The sequence below is a fragment of the Crinia signifera genome, chromosome 19 (genome assembly GCF_055691185.1).
Source record: "Crinia signifera chromosome 19, ASM5569118v1, whole genome shotgun sequence".
Lineage (NCBI taxonomy): Eukaryota > Metazoa > Chordata > Amphibia > Anura > Myobatrachidae > Crinia > Crinia signifera.
Genome location: NC_139226.1, coordinates 103997417 through 104018440, shown reverse-complemented (window position 1 = coordinate 104018440; position 21024 = coordinate 103997417).

The following is a 21024-nucleotide window of genomic DNA, read 5'->3' as shown; positions in this document are numbered from 1 at the left end:
TACAGTAAGTAGCTCTTAGTTTGGATATATCAAGTAAGGAGCCATTATCATGTGGCTCCTTGCTGGTTAATCGTAGACCCAATTTAGGGTAACGGTGGTGTGGGGTGCGGTGCTCCTGGACTGGTTGGGCTGGGTGGCTTTAGTGCGGCATGCCCTTACATTCTATTAACACCCTGCACCTAGATATAGCGCTAGGGACCCCCAATATATCAGTAATATTACTGAACTAATTGAGCATCTACTACTATCTGTATGTACAACTTTGGCCACACTCTTCTGTGTGAAATGTACCTGAAATCCCCTGAAAAGAAAGGGACTTACAAGCAATTTGAAACCCAATATTCAGATCTTAAATGTAAGTTCTGAGATCTTATTTCAAACAGAATGCAGATAGTGTACTTCAGATCCTACACATTTCGTCCTTAGGAAGTCCTAAGGACGAAATGTGTAGGCCCTGAAATCCACAATCTGCATTCCATTTGAAATTAAAAAAAGGAATTGTTATAGTTCATTTACTTTGAAAACCTGTATTACCTTTATGAATTTTAAAGAATTTCCTGAATGTAATAGTGCATTCACATTTTACTATTATTTACTCTGTGAATAAAATTGTTATTTTTAAAGATTTACATTTTATTGATTGTATTCTAAATTCGGCCGATTTTTGCGCTAAGATTTTTACTTCAAATTGGATGTGATCCAATGTGCACTCCCGTGGACCTTTTGCTGCATCTTTTGATCTTCCATGCTGCAGGGAAGATCAGCTAAAGATCTGTGGAACTCAGGTGCTTGGGTGTTCGGGCATTTGGCAGTTGGGGCTTTCGGGTGTTCAGGAATGTTCGACACTCAGGTGTTCCGGCCCACTCGGGTGCTTGGGTATTCAGGTTCGGTATTTGGAAGTTGGGATGTTCGGGCACTCGGGAACTGGATTGGCCATGATTGGCTAAAAATTCAGCCTTCGAACTCTGCAAATTAAAAAAGCTGCTGAGTTCTCAGTATTCATATTTTCTGATTGGGAAGTAATTGGTATTTGGCTGCTGAGTTTCCCAGCAGCCAAATACAGATGTATCGGGTCTCATCATTGCCGCCAGGCCGCCATGGCGGAGGTTCTGGCGCATCGATATTCTCTTGGTGCTGGCGTCCGCCAAGGGGCGTGGGAGCACGCCATGTAATACAATCCGCCACCACTGGGTGGCTAATGCTCCATCAAGCTACAGTCGGAGTGATGTGCCAGTGGTATCCCGCTATTCGCCGTAAAGAGCGCGCTTACAGTATGAGACGCTCGTGCACAATGAGCCGCTCGTAGGAAATGAGACGCTCGTGGCCGTAGGAGTGAGCAAAAGGGCTAAAATACCTTCACATTCACGTAGCCGATGCTGAATAATTTGAACTGTTGGTACTGTGCATACAGTAATGTGTATGCAGCTGAAGGCAACCGCCTCCTCCCCTTCCAGACTTGACCTACTGTACACAAAAGTACAATACATTATATAACAGCGCTAATCCATGTAAGGACCGTCTCAGACGCTGCCGGTATTCGGGTTTCGCTGCTAGGGCTGCGGATGCCACTGATGGAGTCACTATACTTTTGTTAGCCTTCCAGCTGCTCTGGGTAAGTTTACCCTAAATGTGCTCTTTAAATTGTTTTTTTTTTTCTCATTGAAATAATCTAGTCCAATAAATCTATATCCCTAATTTGCATTTATGCTTAAATGAGCCTAGTGTCTTTTTGACTTCTTACAAGGCCGTGCTATTATCGTGGAAGTTAATAAGCATGACCTTGATAGGCAGGCAAAGGAAAGAAAGGCAATCATTTCTGAATCACGTGACACGTATGATATGGCAAAACAATGACAATCAAGACAGCACATGTAACAGTATATATCTTATGCAGTGTCACATTATATTATCCCATAGGTGATAATACTGTTTTACCAGAGCTAGTACTGAGTATATTGAATTGCCAGTATGAGACTGCAATCTTTATAATAAAAAACATTTAATTACAATCTATATGCAGGATCTAAGATGAATTGTATATAACAGTTTCAAGGGGACGGGCATAATTCACCATAGTTAAAAGTCTAATTGCTTGTGGAAAGAACTCATATCACTGAAGCATTCACTTATTAGCACTGTTGAGTTACGATAACAGGACTTCGGATTGTATAGTTCAGTACATTTAAGGCAGCCCCTGGCATTTCATCCAGAAATGTGAGCTAGTTATTGTGCCGGCCCCAAGGTAATATTAGTGTAGAATTTATAACAACCATGATTAAAATGTTGCAACTGTGTGCACTTAACTTGTGTGAAAGGAGAGAAAACTCATGCAGCAATGAGACTTCACAGCTCCTTGGGGGTTTTTAGCTATACCTTCTCTTATCACCATTAATTTTCATTAATGCGGAAATTAGATTCACCTCCAGAGGAAGCTCATCTACACTTTGCCAGAAACTTTCATCCTTCAAGGTAAAATACTGTTTAAATCTTCTTTATTTTTTGTGCAAAGTACTGTAGCGTTCCGTTTGCAAGGAGCCAAAGGGGTCTTGTGTGCATGAAAGCTATCTACATACATCAGATGCTGGAAAACGCAAGTAATTCAGATCTACACCGTACACAAAGTAATACATGGTCTGACCTTTCCTTTTTGAATAAAGCTTTCAAACTAAATTGCAACCTGTTTTTAGTGGATAATATAACTTTTACCCAAGGAGAAATAGGCCTGATGTGTTTTTTTTACTACATATTTTTTTTTTGCTTCAGATTTTAGTATTATAACAAATCTAGATAATTGCTCTCTTTTTATTATTTTTAATAATTCAGCACTGTGTATAGAGAATATTTGTCTTTCACATCACTCATGTCCCCATCGGAGTTTATAGCTGGGTACACACTGGGCAATAAATTGTCAATGATATGGACAATATCGATATTGTTGAGGATATCGAGTATATATTGTCCAGTGTGTAGAGTCAATATCGTTAATGATGCGCACTTGTGCAAGTTGGTTACCCCAGCTCAATCTGAAAATATCATCAGCGACTGCATGTGCAGATGGGGGGGTGACGTCACTGATGTCACCTGCACCCCTGTGAACAACCTCAGCCAGGGCCGGCGTCACAACAAGGCAGCTTTAGGTATCTGCTCGGGGCGCCGGCCACTGGAGGGCATCAGGAGGGAGCAGGATGGAGGTGAGCAACTCCCCCGTCCCCTGTGGAGCGACACGGTGGCCGCATCACCCGGCAAACCCCACACCCCTCCTGGGAGTGATCCCACTGCTGCATCATCTGGAACACACCCCTCCCCCCCATGAAACCCCCCCTGAAGTGACATGACATCACCCGTCTCCCCCCACCGTGGAGCTGGTGAGCGCCGGGGCGCCCCCCCCTGCCTGGGGCTCTCCGGTGCCCTGACTTCAGCCAGTGTGTATGGTCAATATAGTTCTCCAGCAGTACCGCTAATATTGTTAACTATTATCGCAGAAGTGAGAATCGCTAAATGTGTACCCAGCATAACTTCCCTAACACAATCATACTGTAGATACGTACACATACCTCTCAACAGGACCCATTCCAGGAGGGACACAATGCTCTGTTCCTGGACTCCCTCTTAATTTATGATTGCCATCACATGTGTGGAGTTGGTTAACTCAAAAGAAAGGTGTTTCACCACAGTTAATGACTATTGTAATTTACAAGTGAAATACAGAACATTTTGCTCCCCATGGATTAAAGCTGGATACACACTATAAGATTATTTTTCCAATCTGGCTGGTTGAAACGAGATTCTGGGAATGTCTGGGAACAAATTGCAATCAACAATTTACTCTCAAAAGCTGGAAATGGACAGAAACAGTGGCGGTTTTTACCTATGGGCTGCAGGACTGCAGCCCCTCCAGGTAAATTCCGCCATTGTGGCCTGGATATGTAAAGCCAGATGCAGTCTGTGAGATTAGGGATGGCCATCGACCATCGATGATCCAAATCATTGATGGTTCATGGCCGATGTTGAATACTTTTGCCATCGATGGGGGAGAACCAGATGGTTTCCCTCCATCAATGGAACAGCAAAACAATGTTTTTCCTTTTTTTTTCTTTCAAAGTGCCGGGACACCCACGAAGCCCTGCCCCCGTGTTTTGATTGGCCTACATGCTAATCAATTAAACACAATGGATGGCCATCTATATGTAAAAAGATCGATGGTCAGTTATTGCATAGTTTAGCACTATCGATGGCCAGTTGCACAATTGCAATCGATGGCAACCATCGATGGCAATGGCAATGATGGCCATCCCTATGTGAGACTGCACTGGCTTCACTGTGACTGGCAGTGACTTCCTATTGGAAGTCCGACCTGCCCGTCACCCAAGGCAGTCCGAAAGGGAGGTGTGTTCCCTCCCTCTGGGATGCCTCTATGGGCTGCTATGTCTGCAGCCCATATAATCTGATGTCTGCGCATGCGCAGTAGCATAGCCAATACTGCTCATGCGCTGGTCCCTGTGCCTGTCATCTGCAGTGTACAGGTGCCTGGACTGTATTTTAGCTTTTATGGGCTGCTGATGATGATTACTACGTGTAATACATGTCTAGCACAATTCCAGCATTGTATTGTTGTAAAACGTGTTATTTTCTGAAAGTAGGTATTTATATACCAAAACATGATGCTTTTCTTTTGACCAAGATAAGTTTATATAATAATCAAATAATTTTACTGTAAATATGTGATAATTAAAATCCATTTTAACTTTTCCGATCCTAAGTTTGACAAGTTATTAATTATAATCTAATAATAGAGGAATGCACTGACACACCTGTCAGAAAACTGTGCTCCATGCAAGCAAGTACTGTGTGCTGTTTGTTAAATGAAGGAAGTGGAGAGTAGGAAGAGGCAATGAAGGGAGAAGCACTGCCTGTAATAAATCAATGTGATTGTTTTGCTTGGAAGGAAAGCATTTGATTGCTGTCATTATGTTTGCTATGTGCTGGAAGGCAAAAAATGTACCTTTTTTGCTGAATGAATTATATTCAGTGTTTCCTGTATTACTAGGTTCCACATCTGTGCTTGCAAAGGGAATGTTCTCATGATGCACAAGAAGCAGATCTGTCGTGAATTTGTCTACAACAGTGGTTCCAAACCTTGGGTACTTGTACCCCTGAGGGGTACTCAGCAGACCAGTTGGGGGAATTTGAAAATAATATTGGTAATGGTGGAAGAAGAAGACTCCAGATGGCAGAAGTCTCCCATAGCCATGGAGATAATCCACTTTGTGTCACTTCGGGGTCTGTCTGCAGCACCACCAGCACCATCTGCCAACTTGGGGCAGCACCATCAGTGCCTCCACCTGCTTTTGCCCGACCAGAAAGCCACTGGGAGCTACCTGTGCTGCCCTCAGATATCAGTGATCATCTTCCCACATTGGCAGAGGTTGAGGAAGCAGCGGCATTAATCCTACAGGTGTTAGCAGGAATCCTGAAGACAGTATACAGCCAGCGGCCAGACAGAGAGGAACCCGATTCCTGACCGCACATGAATCCTCTGCCACTCCTTGATACAACATACTGCTCACTTCCACTCCACTCGTAAGTGCTTTGGATACTACAAATTGAGAGGAAGGGGGTACTCATAAATGAAAAGTCTAATCAAGGGGTAAAAAAGGTTGGGAAACGCTGGTCTAAAAGATGCGCTTAACAGATCGGAGGCACTGTTTTCCAATGCTGCCCATACAATGTACAGCTGAATCCCCATTTCTGATCTGAATGTGAAAAGTTTTATTGTTCCTCAGTGAGAAAAACAAAATAGCAATCTAGCAAATATGATACCTTTTAATGGCTAACAAAAATAAATGTTGTTAAAATGCAAGCTTTCTAGACTACTTAGGTCTCTTCCTCAGGCATGGTACCTGAGGAAGAGACCTAAGTAGTCTCGAAAGCTTGCATTTTAACAACATTTATTTTTGTTAGCCATTAAAAGGTATCATATTTGCTAGATTGCTATTTTGTTTTTCTCACTGAGGAACAATAAAACTTTTCTTATCAACTGGCTAACACGGTACCAAACTTTTTTCTTTTGATCTGAATGTGCTAACTCCAGTGATGAGGATCCCATTTTTGGGATGGAATGGGCAAATCAAGATATTCAACATGTTGGTTTTGCTGATAACCTGACTCGTTCATCATCAGAACGGGGAACTGTCCCAATTGGCCCAGGTCTATCTGCCAAGCCAATGATATCTGCTCACACTAGCAGGCACTCTTTTTGGAGGCACATGAGCGTCATACCCTGAAAAGTGCTGGGGAGAAATTCACCTGGCAAAGCTTTCCCGCAAGCTCTGTCCCCGCAGGTGAAATTTATAATATTCTTGAAATGTTTTTAAAGTCTATCTAGTTGCTTGATGTCCCGCTAAGTCATAGGGATTGATTTACTAATAACCCTTTCACACCGGCCACCCGGCAATTACCCAGCATTTTTGAGTGCCGGTTCATTTTTACCAGGTGAAGCCTGGCCCCAATTCACACCAGAAGCAAATTCCCAGGTTAAAGCTTTTCAACACGAGAATTTGCTGAAAAATCCAGGATTTTCTTTGGTGTGAAAGGGTCAACAGAGATCTTAAATCCAGGCACTCCACCCACCCCCGGTCAAGAGCAGGGTTGTATTACCGGGATTCAAGACCCGTGTTGACCCATTCACACCAAAGAAAAACTTGTTTTTTTCAGCAAATTCTCGGATTGAAAAGCTTTAACCTGGGAATTTTCTTCTGTTGTGAAAGGGGTATAAGATGGGAGTCCTATTTCAGATGGAATGCTACTATGGGTAACCAATCAGAATCTACTTATTTATTTAGCACCTTCAATGAGATAATAGATAGAATCCGATTGGTTGTCCATAGAAAATCCCATCTGAAATATCGCTCACATCTTAGTAAATAAACAACAACCTGTATGGCTAAGTATTGAGATGTATATTGCAAGCCTGATAAACTCCACATGCAGTAGCCTCCCGTAGGTGATCAGGAGTCCCTCTAATTCTTCACCAACAATGATCTTAACCCTTAACCCTTTGAGTGCCAAGTGAATTTTTCAAAATAGGTGCGAAAATTGCCAAGCAAACATCGTTATTCCTCATAACGACCTGTAATGTTACCTTATATAGGAAATATAATCACAACATTTTTTATTTATAAAACAATTGTGAGAAAAGCATGCATTTTAGCAGATATTGTGCACATCTCTCACACTCAAATGGTTAATAAGGCAAGTACTGAGTACGTACACTATATATATATATATACTGTATATTGTAAATATGCTCAATTTGCGTACCAGGCTATGAGGTCAAACTGCATCAAGGCCACAGGATGTAAAAAAAAAAACGGCTGATGCATTTCTGTGTTTTGTGTATCAAACACTTTCTTGCAGACTTAATCCTCACTTATATATAGAACATTTTCCCCCATATTTCTCTGAACCTGCAGCATCAAGCCTCTAATCCTTTGAACAAATTTTAATTATTTGTCTGCCTTGGGGGAAAAGAATGTGCGAAGGGTAATTAATAGTTAATCTCTTTTTTATGCTACACTCATAATTATTTCTTCACTGTTTTGTAAATCTACACTTATTTTGTTTAATTTATGTGTGGTTTAGAAACGGTAAGATTTACTAAAGGCCACATTCACTTACAATCACATATCTCCTATATATTTAGCCAGATCTGTCAATCACTGTGTATATAACGCTGGGAAGAGTTAGCCAGTGAACTCCGCCCCCCATCCAGCGTTATACACACAGCCCACAGATACACAAATGTGGCCTGCCCTTTAAGATAAATGGGTGTCCAGCACATCTACTAAACCCATCGGCACCCACATAAAGGACCCCAGTGGCATACACAGTGTATACCCTGTCCTGTGTCCTGAAGTCCCTTCACACTCCCAACCCACCCACACTCATATACCACCGCTGCGGCATCCCCACATACCCCTGTCTGGTGACCTGCGACCCGGAAGTCGCCCAGAAACTTGCACACTCCCCAAACCCAAAGCAACTGCTCCTGCTGCCTGGTGCCATGGAAGAAGACACCAGCTGCCTGGCCAGCTGTGTCACGGGACATGGAGGAGTAGCTCCCGTCCCCCACCTTCCTCTCCATGGCGCCCGGCCCATGCACTGTTCTGCCTGCAGGCAGGGGGAGGCCGATCTGATGGAGGAGGAGGGGGGAGCCCAGTGCTTGCCGCTACCCTAGAGGATGCACCCGGGGTCCCGCAGGAGTCTCCCACCTGTTGGGTGAGCGAGTTAGTGAGAAAATTTTGGGGACCAGGCCTAATGAAAGGGGGCATGGCCTATTCTCACGGTTCTCCTGCGAGGCCATGCCCCTTTTTGCCACTATGGGGGCATTACCCAGAGGCTCTATGAGCCTCTAACCATGCCCCCAGCCCCCTGGCTGCAGGAATAGACCTGCTCAGCAGCAACAGGGGGACTCCCAACCGCCCCCCCCACCCGCCGCGGGACACTACCGGCAACGGGAGGGCGTGGGAAGGTCCTCAAATAACGGGACATTCCCGTGTGTAAAAGCAGGAGTCCCAGCAGAGGTAAAGGGAGCGCGGGAGGCCCCCTGCCGGGGGATCAAGCAGATTGTGCTGCTGCAGGGAAAGTGGTGCTGCTGGAAGGTTATCTAAGTGTCAGCGGGAGTCCCGGCGGAGTTGTACCAGTGGTGGCCGCTGGAGAGAGCTTCAGTGGGAGAGAGGGAGGTGTCACTGTGGAGTGTGCCCAGTTAATGTCAGGTTATTGTGCACTTTTTACACAGGAGTAATAATGGGCAGGGTCACCTTGTGTGATTTGGGTCTGCCCCCCCTTTTTCCAGGGTCATGTAAGTGCAGGGGGTACATGGCACACTGCCCCAAGTCCCCCCCCCCATGTAATGTGACATTATACTCACAATGTGAGTATACCATCCACTACCCTTCCAGAAGCAGTGACCAGTTGCTGGAGGTCACAGCCCTTAGCCTGGCCCACCCCACACAGCAGCACGGTCACCGCTGCCAGCCACAGCACTGCACGAACCTGGGTGGCAAAGCAGCAGCCCTCTGTCACTCTCCCTGCTCTGGGATCCCGCCACCATGATGACAGCAGTGGCGTGTGTGTCAGCAAGAAGTGTGGCCCAGCCCCACCAGAAGCAGGCACAGTATATGGGGCCCAACATACCCCCGCATCCAGCCAAAAAAACCACTGCACCCACCTATCAGCCACCCGCAGTACTCAGGCACCCATACCTCCCCCACTACACCACCATCAGTCCCGCACCCACAGCACCACCCACACGGGGAACCCCCGCACCTGTAACTCTGCAGCCCGCAGTATCCCCACATCGCCACTAACACCACTACCAATCAACCTCCCCTACCCATGGCACCCTCCCACACGACCATCACCCACCCAAGCCACCGCCACACCACCACACCCACCACTCCACCACCTGCAGAACCCCCACATTCACCTGTGGAACCACCACACCCACCCCTCCTGCACCCGCAGTATACCGCACCCGCCCTTCCCACACAATCCATATTTCACACAAAGGCTTTCACAGGTTAAAGGGGTGAGCCCCTTGCAACGGTGTGAAGAGCGCCTTTAGGGCGCGATGAATTACCTAGTTTCTTATTAAGTTACAGTTTGAACAACTGCACATCAAGCTGTCAGAGAACTGGCAGATTTTTTTTAGACATGACTCTGAAAGGCACAATACAGTCCTTCATGCTGTTTAAGCAAAATGCAATTTAAAAAAACTCCCTCCTTGCCATTTTTTAGAAGCCCTCAAGAGTGCACACAACAAGTGTTGCCTGACTAATAAGTAAACATTGTGTATAGTCACAAAAGGGCAAAGCTATATAGATTCTTGAATCAAAACATGCTCAGTGAAGCTTTTTCACTGAAGCAAAACAGACATACAATTAACCACACGCGGGACCAGATGCACTAAGCTTCAAAAGTGATAAAATGGAGAGTGATAAACAGCCAGCCAATCAGCTCCTACCTGCCATGTCACAGGCTGTGTTTGGAAAATGTCAGACATGTTCTGATTGGTTGTTTCTCACTCTCCATTTTAACACTTTTGAAAGTTAGTGCATCTGGTCCTTGGACTGGCCCACAAGGGTACTGTGCAAGGGGAATTATTGGTGGGCCCAAATCCTCTTGTAGGGTAAGTTCCATACTGTGCATGTATACATATGCTACATTATACTGCGCAGGACTAGGGTGTATTTTCTACAGTGCATTGCCATTATTATTCTAGTACATTATCATTCATGCACTAGGAGAATTTCCTATATATATTTATCACGGGGTCAAGACTATGCAACCTCTAATGGTTAATCAAACCGCTGTTGCAGATGGCCATTACCCCTCTGGAGACTGGTCACACCTTTACACGAGGGACCAGCACTGGGCTCCAACAGCCAGCAGGGTATTGCCACAGCTGGGGGACACTTTTTATGCAGTGTTCCCTGGCTCTCACATAACCCCCTGGCTAGTTAGTCTTGGATGGGCTCCCTGGGGGAGTGGGGTTCACCCCAATAAAGCCGGTAAAGGGCTGAAGCCTGGGGCTATCCACGGCACCCTTGGGCTGTGGGTGACGGGCTCATTATTTTTGGTGACAAAATAGATGGGGAAAAAAATTGGGTTGTGCACTGGAACAACAAGTCCCAGCAAGCCTCCGTAGCAGGTAGGGTTTGTAGAACCACATGACCAATAAAATAAAATAAATGAAAATAAAAACATAGACACCCAATTGGGGAGTCTCCTGCTCATTCCTTCTCACAAGTCCACGGCTCTTCTTTGTCAACAAGCGTCTTTGGTTCACGGATATCATACCTAGCCGCACCAGATGTCTCCTGGTAGGGAATAGGGATGCCATTGTATATTATATTTTAGGTTTTTATTTTATTCCGACAATGTTCTTGGAATTTATCTTCCATTTAAATGATAAATTTGATTAACAGTCAGCGGTGTAGCTAGGTACCATGGTGCCCGAAGGAGCAAGGGCATATTTCGCAACTCCCCTCCCCCGGTAATGAATTGGGGGCGTGGCTAACATGTGTTGGCATGTTACATTTGAAAATAAAAAAATCTAAATGGATGAAAGGGTCCGTTCTTTTTTTATTATACAATACAATACAACAGTGAGGTGCCGTGACAAGAAATACAATAACAACAGTAAGGTGCGTAGTATAAATGGGCTCAAAACATTTTGTGAACAGTTGTTTATAAAAAATTTTATAAAATGCTAAATCACAAAGAACCCCATCAAAGCAAAATCTCTAAATCTCTAAAACGCTGTAACGGAATCTGCTGCGCTATATAAGACACTGTAACGGAATCTGCTGCACTCTATATTTCATTGGTTAATTTGGAATTGGGTTTCAATACTCTGCAAAATGTATGTACTAAAAGATTATGTCTGTTATCAAGATAGGATCTTATAATGTAGGCGGGTTTAATACACCTGCAAAGAGGCGTAAAATTCTAACCTATTGCAATAAACTTAAATTGGATATAGTCCTATTGCAGGAAACTCACCTCATTTCTGCGGAATTGTTAAAACTCAAATGCTCTGCTGGAAACTACTCGCCGGAGCAGCAAATCATTCCAAAGCAAGAGGAGTTGCTATCTTGATAAGACGTACTCTTCCATGTGATGTTCTAAAATGAATATTAGAACCTGAAGGTAGATATGCTATAGCCCATATATCTTTATACTTAAAACAATATACCCTATGCAGCGTTTATGGACCCACGATCTATAAAAAACTATTTTTCACTCACCTGATTAAAGAATGAACTCCATATTTGGATAAAGGACTAATTGTAGACTTTAATTTAATTTCTGATACATACCTAGATAGATCAACCCTCCCAAAAGAACCCTTAACATTACCTAAGATTGGGGTTCCATACTTTGCGAATCGGTGAAGGATGGTTGATGTATGGAGAGCCAACAACCCTACAATCAAAAAATACACTTGACTTTCTAAAGCACATCACACCTTTTCCAGGTGTATTTATTATTGTCCGAGACCTTGTTCACAAGATTAGACTCCTCCGAAATAGAGCCTATTGCTATTACAGACCATGCTTTACTGTGGTTCTGAATACACATCTCAGATGAACACCCCCGCCATCCTATATGGTGCTTTCTAGGCCACCTCTTGGTTGCTCCCAAATTCAAGAACATGATAGAGAGCTCCTGGCAGACCTTTCTTTCCAGCAACCAGTCCCATGCAGACTCAAACCCAGTCTTATTTTGGCAAACAGACAAAACTGTTCTCAGAGGTGATATCATTTCTTACACTTCACAACGTAACAAATCACACTCCGCCTCCTATCTTAAAATACAGCACACCCTCACACAAGCCAATTCTCAATACCAATACCTCTATATCAAACAAACAACAATACCTTCAAGCTTAAAAATGTAATGAATATCTCCATAATAGGGGGAATAAAAGTCTCTATCATACTAACTATTGTTATCATCGCTTTGGACATAGGACTGGCAAACTACTTACAAATATGCTAAACGGCACAAGGTCCTCAGCTATAGTACATCCCCTCAGACTATCGGATGGGACTACCACCTGATCCAATAAGCAAATTGTGAATGTCATGAAGGATTTTTAATCCAATCTTTATTCTGCCATCAACCACCCCCCTAATGACAACACTATTGAATCAGCAACTGACACATCACTACTCTCTTGAGTAAAATTCCCAATCCCTCCAGCTTAAAAGACTGATTCCCTGACACTCCCTATTACTTCTGACAAAGGGAAAGCACCCGGCCCCAATGGCTATGGTGAAAGTTTTTACAAGTTTATGCTCCCCCACATTCTCAAACATCTAGTAGCTGCCTTTAATTATAATTATAATTATATTCTGCAAACCTCTACACTTCCACTATACTTCAATGCGGCTTACATTAAAACACTACCTAATCCTGGGAAAGATTTGAGCCTACCTGGGTCCTATAGACCGATTTCGTTGCTCAATTCGGACTATAAGATTCTAGCAAAAATACTGACAGAAAGGTTAAAACCTTTTTTGCCCCTAATCATACACCCCGATCAAATGGGATTTATAACAGGTAGACATTCAGTTTTAAATGTAAGGAAAGTTATATCAGCAGTACAACACTTACAAAATTGCTCAAGTTCACAACCCCCAGGAGTAATCATGTCCCTCGACGCAGAAATGGCCTTTGACCTTGTGCTTTGGCCACATCTCTACTCTAGCATGGCAAAATTCGGCCTCCCACCTAAATATATCTCTTATATTAAAACACTATACACGAACCCTATCTCCCAAATTACTTGTAATAATCAAATCTCAGACTACTTTACACTACATAAAGGGACCAGACAGGGATATTCACTTTCTCCCCTCCTTTTCGACATTGCTATTGAGCCATTGGCCATGCTCCTACGTCAATCTTCTGAATTCCACGGCAGACATATATCCTCCTATGTGTTAAAAATATCACTCTTTGCAGATGATATGCTGCTATATGTCACAGACCAATTAACCTCTATTCCTGCTATCCTCCCTATAATAAACAAATTTGGCAAAGTATCGGGCTATAAAGTCAACTTTGATAAATCTGAGCTACTGTATTACTTTTAGGAACTGCCACAATGAACATTACTTTATCTCCTATTTACACGAAGTTCAAACACTAAATTTCACAATTAAAATACTTAGAGATACAAGTTACCAACAATACAGACAACCTATGCAAAGCAAATTTCTACCCAATGATTGATAAATTGATTTCCTTACTCACAACCTGGACTACTCTTCCTATTGAAACCTATTTTATTCAAATGTCTTACTTTATTCTTATTAACCTCCATTTCCCATCCCTCCTCCTCCCTCTCGTGTAAGTGTACCTGTATGTTATGTCCGTCAACCCCCCCCCCCCCCCCCCCCCATATCTTTTTACTATTATCTAGAGGTACTGTATACAAGTCATCATTCAAACATGGTTGTATAAACACATACAGATCCAACAATGTTCTTACATTGATTATTCTCTCTGCAGAAACCTTGTTAAACACTATGTCGACTATTATATTGTTATCATATATATAAAATTCAATAAAAACATTTTGAAAAAAAAATCCAGCCTGGCTACGACTCTCTCTACGAGCCTCTCTTCACATACACAACCCAGATATCTTGAGCATGATTGAACCATTGTGATGATTGAATGGCTGTTAATTCATGAATAGTTTTCAAATACATTCCTTCCTAGTATATAACCTGAAACATAGCAAACCGTACAGCGTACTCCTTCTGCCTAAACAAGAACCAAAGCCAAAACTGTCATTCATCTGATCAACTTCAGTGGCCATGATCCATATCCACTGCTATTGTCTCTTGGATACCATAGAGTGGAGAGAAACCTTCTCTTACAAAACATCATCAGCATAATATGGGTGAAAAGAGACAAATATTCACAGACAGTACCCGAAAAGGTGTTCACAAATTAGTGGAGGAAATTGTGCTCCAAGGCAGACTTCCTCCATTTTCAAATTTCATCCCACCAAAACCTTAGCACCCGACTCTCCTTTCTAAGCCTATTCCTCCCCTTTCATATTATAACCTCTGAGTTCTTTCTTATTGGGGAATGAACTGATGGCCAACATCTGCCATCCCCTTCTATCTCCCTGCATAATCCTAGTATCTCAAGCCTTCTCAGGTGTCTCTCTTCTTTACCCTGTCTTTGTCTTGCCCACCTATTCAATCATTAGATATTGTGCCTGCTAGACGTCAGTATTTGTCTCCCCATTCCTAAAAAAAGTGGAGTTGAGTTTGGTGAACTCTGCCTACTATTGGAACCTGGGATGATTGATGATGATGATGATGATGATGATTGTTGATGATGATGATGATGATTGATGATGATTGATGATGATGATGGTGGTGGTGCTGGTGGTGGTGGTGATGATGATGATGATGATGATGATATTATTATTAATAACAACTGTACAGTATATTTTAGATGTCTTAATAATCACACAATTTGTAAGGTCTTTACACAATTGGGTGGGACTGGGATGAGTCCTGTCAATGTTAGATACATAGATTCTGCATATTGCTGTAAAACATACAATAGAAAACAGTATTTAGCAAAATTTGGAGAAAAATAAATCAGTTCCTAACACTCGCGTATCTATAATGGGTGCAGTGCTTGCAGTTTACCGGGGGCCCCTGGCTCCAGGAGGGCCCACATTGCTACATTGCATACACTGCACCCATTTTTCAATATTTACTCTCTGGAGTCCTACATTGCCACCAGCAGCTCTGCAAAAACCACCGGGAAAATTACAACATGCCATTTTCCTGAAATCTCCTTTGTTTATTTCCCAGAAGCAAACCCTGATTGGTTAGTACTTTAACTAACCAATTAGGTTCTGTCAGTTTACAGACTCTGAAAAAGTCAAGAGATGATTGGTTGGTACATCATCTCCAAACTTCCAATCACCAAGCTTTGATTAATTTCCCCCACAGCCTGTAAAATAACAGAAGCTTCTTGGTTAGTACATTATCGTTCTCTACATTATTTTTCTCCAAGCTTAGTAAAATGTCCCCCTTCCTTTCAATGCAATAATCTAATTATGTTGCAAAATAATTGCCCAATTCAGACCTGTTTGCCCAGGTCTGAATTTGTCCTCATTCCTGATGGTGGGGGTCTGTGCAGGTGCGATAAACCCCAGAGCGAAGGCCTTCAGCAAGTTTTTCACTCACCGCGGCATTTGCAAATTGAATGACAGGCAGTACCCAGTCGGTGGGGTCCGCCACCTGCGAATACTTGGGTGGACACTGCCTGCTTGGGGCAGGTGGATGACGTTACATGATGCCAACCCTACATGAATGATAAAAGGCTACTGTACTGTAAGCTTTACACACTTAGGTTTAAGCATTTAACACACATCCGTATAACCTATTAGATGCACATTGAAGCAGTGAGATCAAAAAGTAATGTAAGCGAATGGATCTGTACATGTTTAGTGACACGTTCTCAGTTTGCTTTGTCAGTTTAGAAGTAGCCTACAGTGCTTTGTAGAAGAGCATGGAGTTCTATGCGAATGCTCTTTAAGTAACTTGAATGTATGCTGCAGGGAATCTTTAAGGTTCTTTAAAGTATGCACTTATCATGCTTTATTAAATCAATTGGATTTTCTAAGAATTAACTAGTGTTGCTCTTCTGTGTTTGGGTTTAGAAATCCTCAAAATCCCAAGATACAAAAGGAAATAGTGATTTTTCTTTTTTAAATTGCTGCCAGAACAAGCATCTTATTAAGGCCAGATTCAGTTATGCAAAAAGCAAGTCATTTGTGTGGAACTCACCATGGACATGATTCTGGTTGGATTGCAAAAGCAAACTCCTTCATTAATGGACAAAACTATGTGCACTGCAGTACGGATAGATGTAACATGTGCATAGCATACTTGCCGACTCCTGGAGAGGGCAGCCAGCTCAGTGAGGCAGGGGGGTGGAGCCATCACCAGGAGCGAAAAGGGGCAGAGCGGGTGCGGAGCCGCTGATGGTCTGATCTGTTTGGGGGCGTGGCCAGAACAATCATCTTTTAAGTGTCATTGTGGGAGATGGAGGGTTATGCATCACACTCCGTTTAGGAGCTAAAAGCAGAACTCTGCCTACACAACTTTGTTGCATTATTTCGGGACAAGACTTTTGTACTTTAATCCCATACCCTAGTTAAGGGTTTTTTATGTTACATGTGAGAGCGTATTTTTCCATTTATAACGTATACCGGTATTAGGCCACACCCCCTTCCCCCTCTTTTTGCTCATTGTATATAAATGAATTTCCTGTGAAGGTATGTCATTTACTATTTATGGTGTAGGATTGCGCAGGTGTGTCCACCTGTCTTCTAATGCAGGAGGGTTGCCCCCCTTTCTGGGGGGGCAACGGGAGGCCCAGGGGGCCCGGGAGGGGAACCCAATTTCCGGGACCCTCACGGTCATTCCAGGAGGGTAGGCAACACTAAAGGTGTGTACAAACAGGGGCGATTTTGTGTAATATCGCGGGAAATTGGCCACGATGGGAGTGTGAACCGGCGATATATCGTCGGGTGCGCGCTCCCGTTTTTACCCCTGTAGTAATCGCTGGTCGCAGGAACATGCTCCTGCGACCAGCTGATTACCACTGCCAGGCTCCCCCCGGCAGTTTCTTTTTCATCAGCGACCATCTCTGGTCGCTGATGAAAAGGAGAAACTGGGCAATATATTGCTCAGCCATATATTGCTCAGCAATATATGGCTGAGCAATATATCTCACATATGCGCATATGTAATGAGCGGCTCATTACATATGCACTACGCTGTCATAGCTACTGTCAAAAATGCCTGCCACCAGTGGCGTAACTATAGAGGGTGCAGGGGGTGCAACTGCTATGGGGCCTGGCCGTTTTGGGGCCTGAGGACCCAACAGGCAATCCCATACATCCTCTATAGTTACGGCACTGCCTGCATGCTATTGAACATATTGTCTCTTTTTCTTTTTTTTTTTATTAGGCAGAGCAGTGCTGAGCCGGGAGGCAGGGTAGGGTCGGCTTTGTGGCGCACCAGACTAGGTGGCGCTGCAGCTGTCCTCTCTGATAGCTATGTGCGGGCGCCCGGCGGCTCCATAAGAGGAGCAGCAGTAGCATGATGACATGCTGCCGCTACGCCGGGACTTCGGTTGGAGGGCGGCACAGAGCTCCTCCCCAGGCAGGTACCCAGCGCAGCAGAGAGTCGATGATCGCTGGCAGATACCCGTCCACGGACCCAGCCTGCTGCAGAGCTCACCAGAAGCCACCAACCCACTCAGGAACAGGTAACTGGGTGGGGTGGGCTACCCGGTGTCTGGAGGTGCTACTACCCCCAAATAAGAGCCTGCTACCCGAGTCCCTTACAGTCTGTGCCTGCCAACCCACCATGTGACAGCCTGTCCCTCTCTCTTCTGTGTCTGCCTGCGTGCCCCCCCACCACAAGTGACAGCCCGCAACCCTCCCTCTCTTCTGTGTCTGCCTGCAAATCCCCCCCCCCACAAGTGACAGCCTGCGCCCTCTCTTGTGTCTGCCTGCAAACCCCCCCCCCCCCAAGTGACTGCCTGCCCCCTCTCTTGTGTCTTCCTGCAACCCCCCACCCCCACAAGTGACAGCCTGCCCCCTCTCTTGTGTCTGCCTGCCCCCCCCCACAAGTGACAGCCTGCCCCCTCTCTCCTGTGTCTGTCTGTAACCCCCCACAAGTGACAGCCTGCCCCTTCCTCTCTTCTGTGTCTGCCTGCAACACCCCAAAAGTGACAGCCTGCCACCCCTGCATTCTCCTGCTTGTGCATGTGACCCCCCACCCCCCTCACCTTCTAACTCACCCCTCCATACCCTCCCTTTGTATGACCATTTTCACTCTTCCTCCCTTTCACTTTACATTTCTGTCTCCCCCCTATGTCCTCACACATGTAAAGGTCCGTACACACTGGACGATATGCAGCACGGTGTTGCTGCAAAAACAAACGATCCAGCATCACTAATCCTCTGTCTCCAAGTCTCCATGATTTCTTCTCTTTCTTGTTTCTCACGCCTTTCTCGCTTATACCCTGTCTCTCTCTCTCTCACTCTCATTCTCTCTTTTTTTCCAGGAAACCCTCTCTCCACCTGTCCCTTTTCCACCTGTCCCTTTTGCTATGGGGCCCACAGAGTTCAAGTTACGCCCCTGCCTGCCACCATAAAGGAGAGAGACATTTGAGGGCCTCCATCGCCTCTATCAGGGTGCCTAGCACTACCCAGAAGTGCTACCATGCTGAGCGCCTGCATCCCAGGCAATGCAAATCCCCCTGCAACAAGCATGTAATCCCCTGTGGCATGTAGACCGCCATGGCAACAAGCATGTAATCCCTCCATGGCAGTGAAGCCCCTGGAAAGAAGCATATAACCCCTGTCAAGGAGCAAGTAATTCCTTGCATTGAGCAAGAAACCCTTGGCAATGAGCATGTAGGTAAGCAGAACTTATGTGGCATAATATGTAATAGGCTTTTCGTGTGTGGCATAATGTGTAATGGACATTATGTTGTGGGGTATAATATGTAATGGCATTATGGTGTATGGCATAATATGTTAAAGGCCTTGCGGAGTGTGACATAATGTGTTATGGACATTACGGTGTGCTTAATCCTGGCGCTGTGTTTTACTTGGTGCAGGGTGTTTAAGGGGCTATACTTGGCACAGTGTCTAAAAGGCTCTATCTAACGCAATGTGCATAAGGAGCTCTAGATGGCACAATTTGCATATGTAGCAATAATGTGTGGTGTAATGTGAATAAAAGACACATTGCTATATTGTGTAAGGTGAATTGGTACTATTATGTGGCCACGCTCCTTCCCCAGAAAGCCACAACCAAAATTTTGGGCACTGTCCCTGTCTTTACTGTGTGTGTTATCATGTGGGGGGACCGAATTCTTTTTCTGGCACAGGGCACCAAAATGTTTAGTTATTGCACTGCTGCTACTGGGCACATGGTGTGGCACTAACACTACAGACATTTTTTTCAGGGTCTGCATTCGGTACTTGCTGTCTTTTTGTAAAGTATGGGAGGGCGCAAATTTATAGTTTGCAGGTGGGCGCCGAACACCCTAGTACCGGCCCTGCATATGGCCATACGCTGCTGCGGGAAATCACAGTAGTGTTTAGCAACCTTTAAACCACAACAATAATAGGTTGTTTTTATCACATAGATATAAACATGCAACAGAAGTCAACATCGAACATATAACAGTTTAAAGGCTAGCTGAACCAATTCAATAAACATATACTTAAAACATAATACAAAAACATTATACAAATAACAAACAGTTTCCATTTTGTTAATGATGATGATTCTGCCAGTTTACTCCTAAATATCTTCAAGGACAACTGGAGCACCTTAAACAAGGATGAAAGGGATTACTAATTTATAAAATACTCCTATAAATTGTTAACTTTATTATTATGATTTAAAAAACAAATCACTTTCTACAAAATCATAGTATAATAATAAAAATAACAAATAATATATTAAAAAGAAGAAATATCTAAAAGTGATTAAAGTGTTTAAATAAGTGGTTACAATTATAAGTTTGAGCTACTTCTTTAGCTGGGATTCAATTTTTTCTTGCGTATACAGTACGTCTCCATAAATATGCTGTAATAGCTTTATAATAAAACATTTAGGAAACTAATATTACTTCATAAATTCATATAAATGAATAATATCAATCTCTTAGGGAGAATTAACTAAACAGTGGGTTTGAAATCCTAAATTCAAGACCGCTCACATGAGAAACTACATTTTAGGACAGGTAACATTGGGGGTTATTCTGATTCACTCGGAAAGTCACAATCACTCTCTAATGGACAAAACAATATGCACTGTGGGCGGGTCTGATGTAACATGTGCAGAGAGAGTTAGATTTGGGTGTTTTATTGTTTCTGCGCAGTGTAAATACTGTCTGCTTTGTTTTTACACTGCAATATACATATCAGTTTGAAGTACACCCAAATCTAACTCTCTCTGCACATGTTACATCAGCCCCACCTGCAGTGCACATGGTTTTGGCCACTAGAGAGTGGTTGTGCCTATCTGAGTGAATCTGAATAACCCCCATTGTCCCAATCACCCCCCCCCCCACCACCACCCATCATTTAAATAACAGAAACCACATATTCACTAAATAGTTGGTTTAAATGCAAACACATTCCGCTGACAAACTCATATTTGTAGACATCGGTGCTGTACAGTCATGGTAAACAGGGAGCCAGAGCCTCAACTGTCATACTGCCTCGAACTTTGGCTCCCTCTATATAGGTTAAGATATTATATAATGCTGTACATTTGCATAATGCCCTCATAGGTGTGTGTGTGTGTGTGTGTGTGTGTGTGTGTGTGTAAATCTGGCACAGGTACTAGCCAGTGCCTCCCACTCATAGATTATGCACAGATT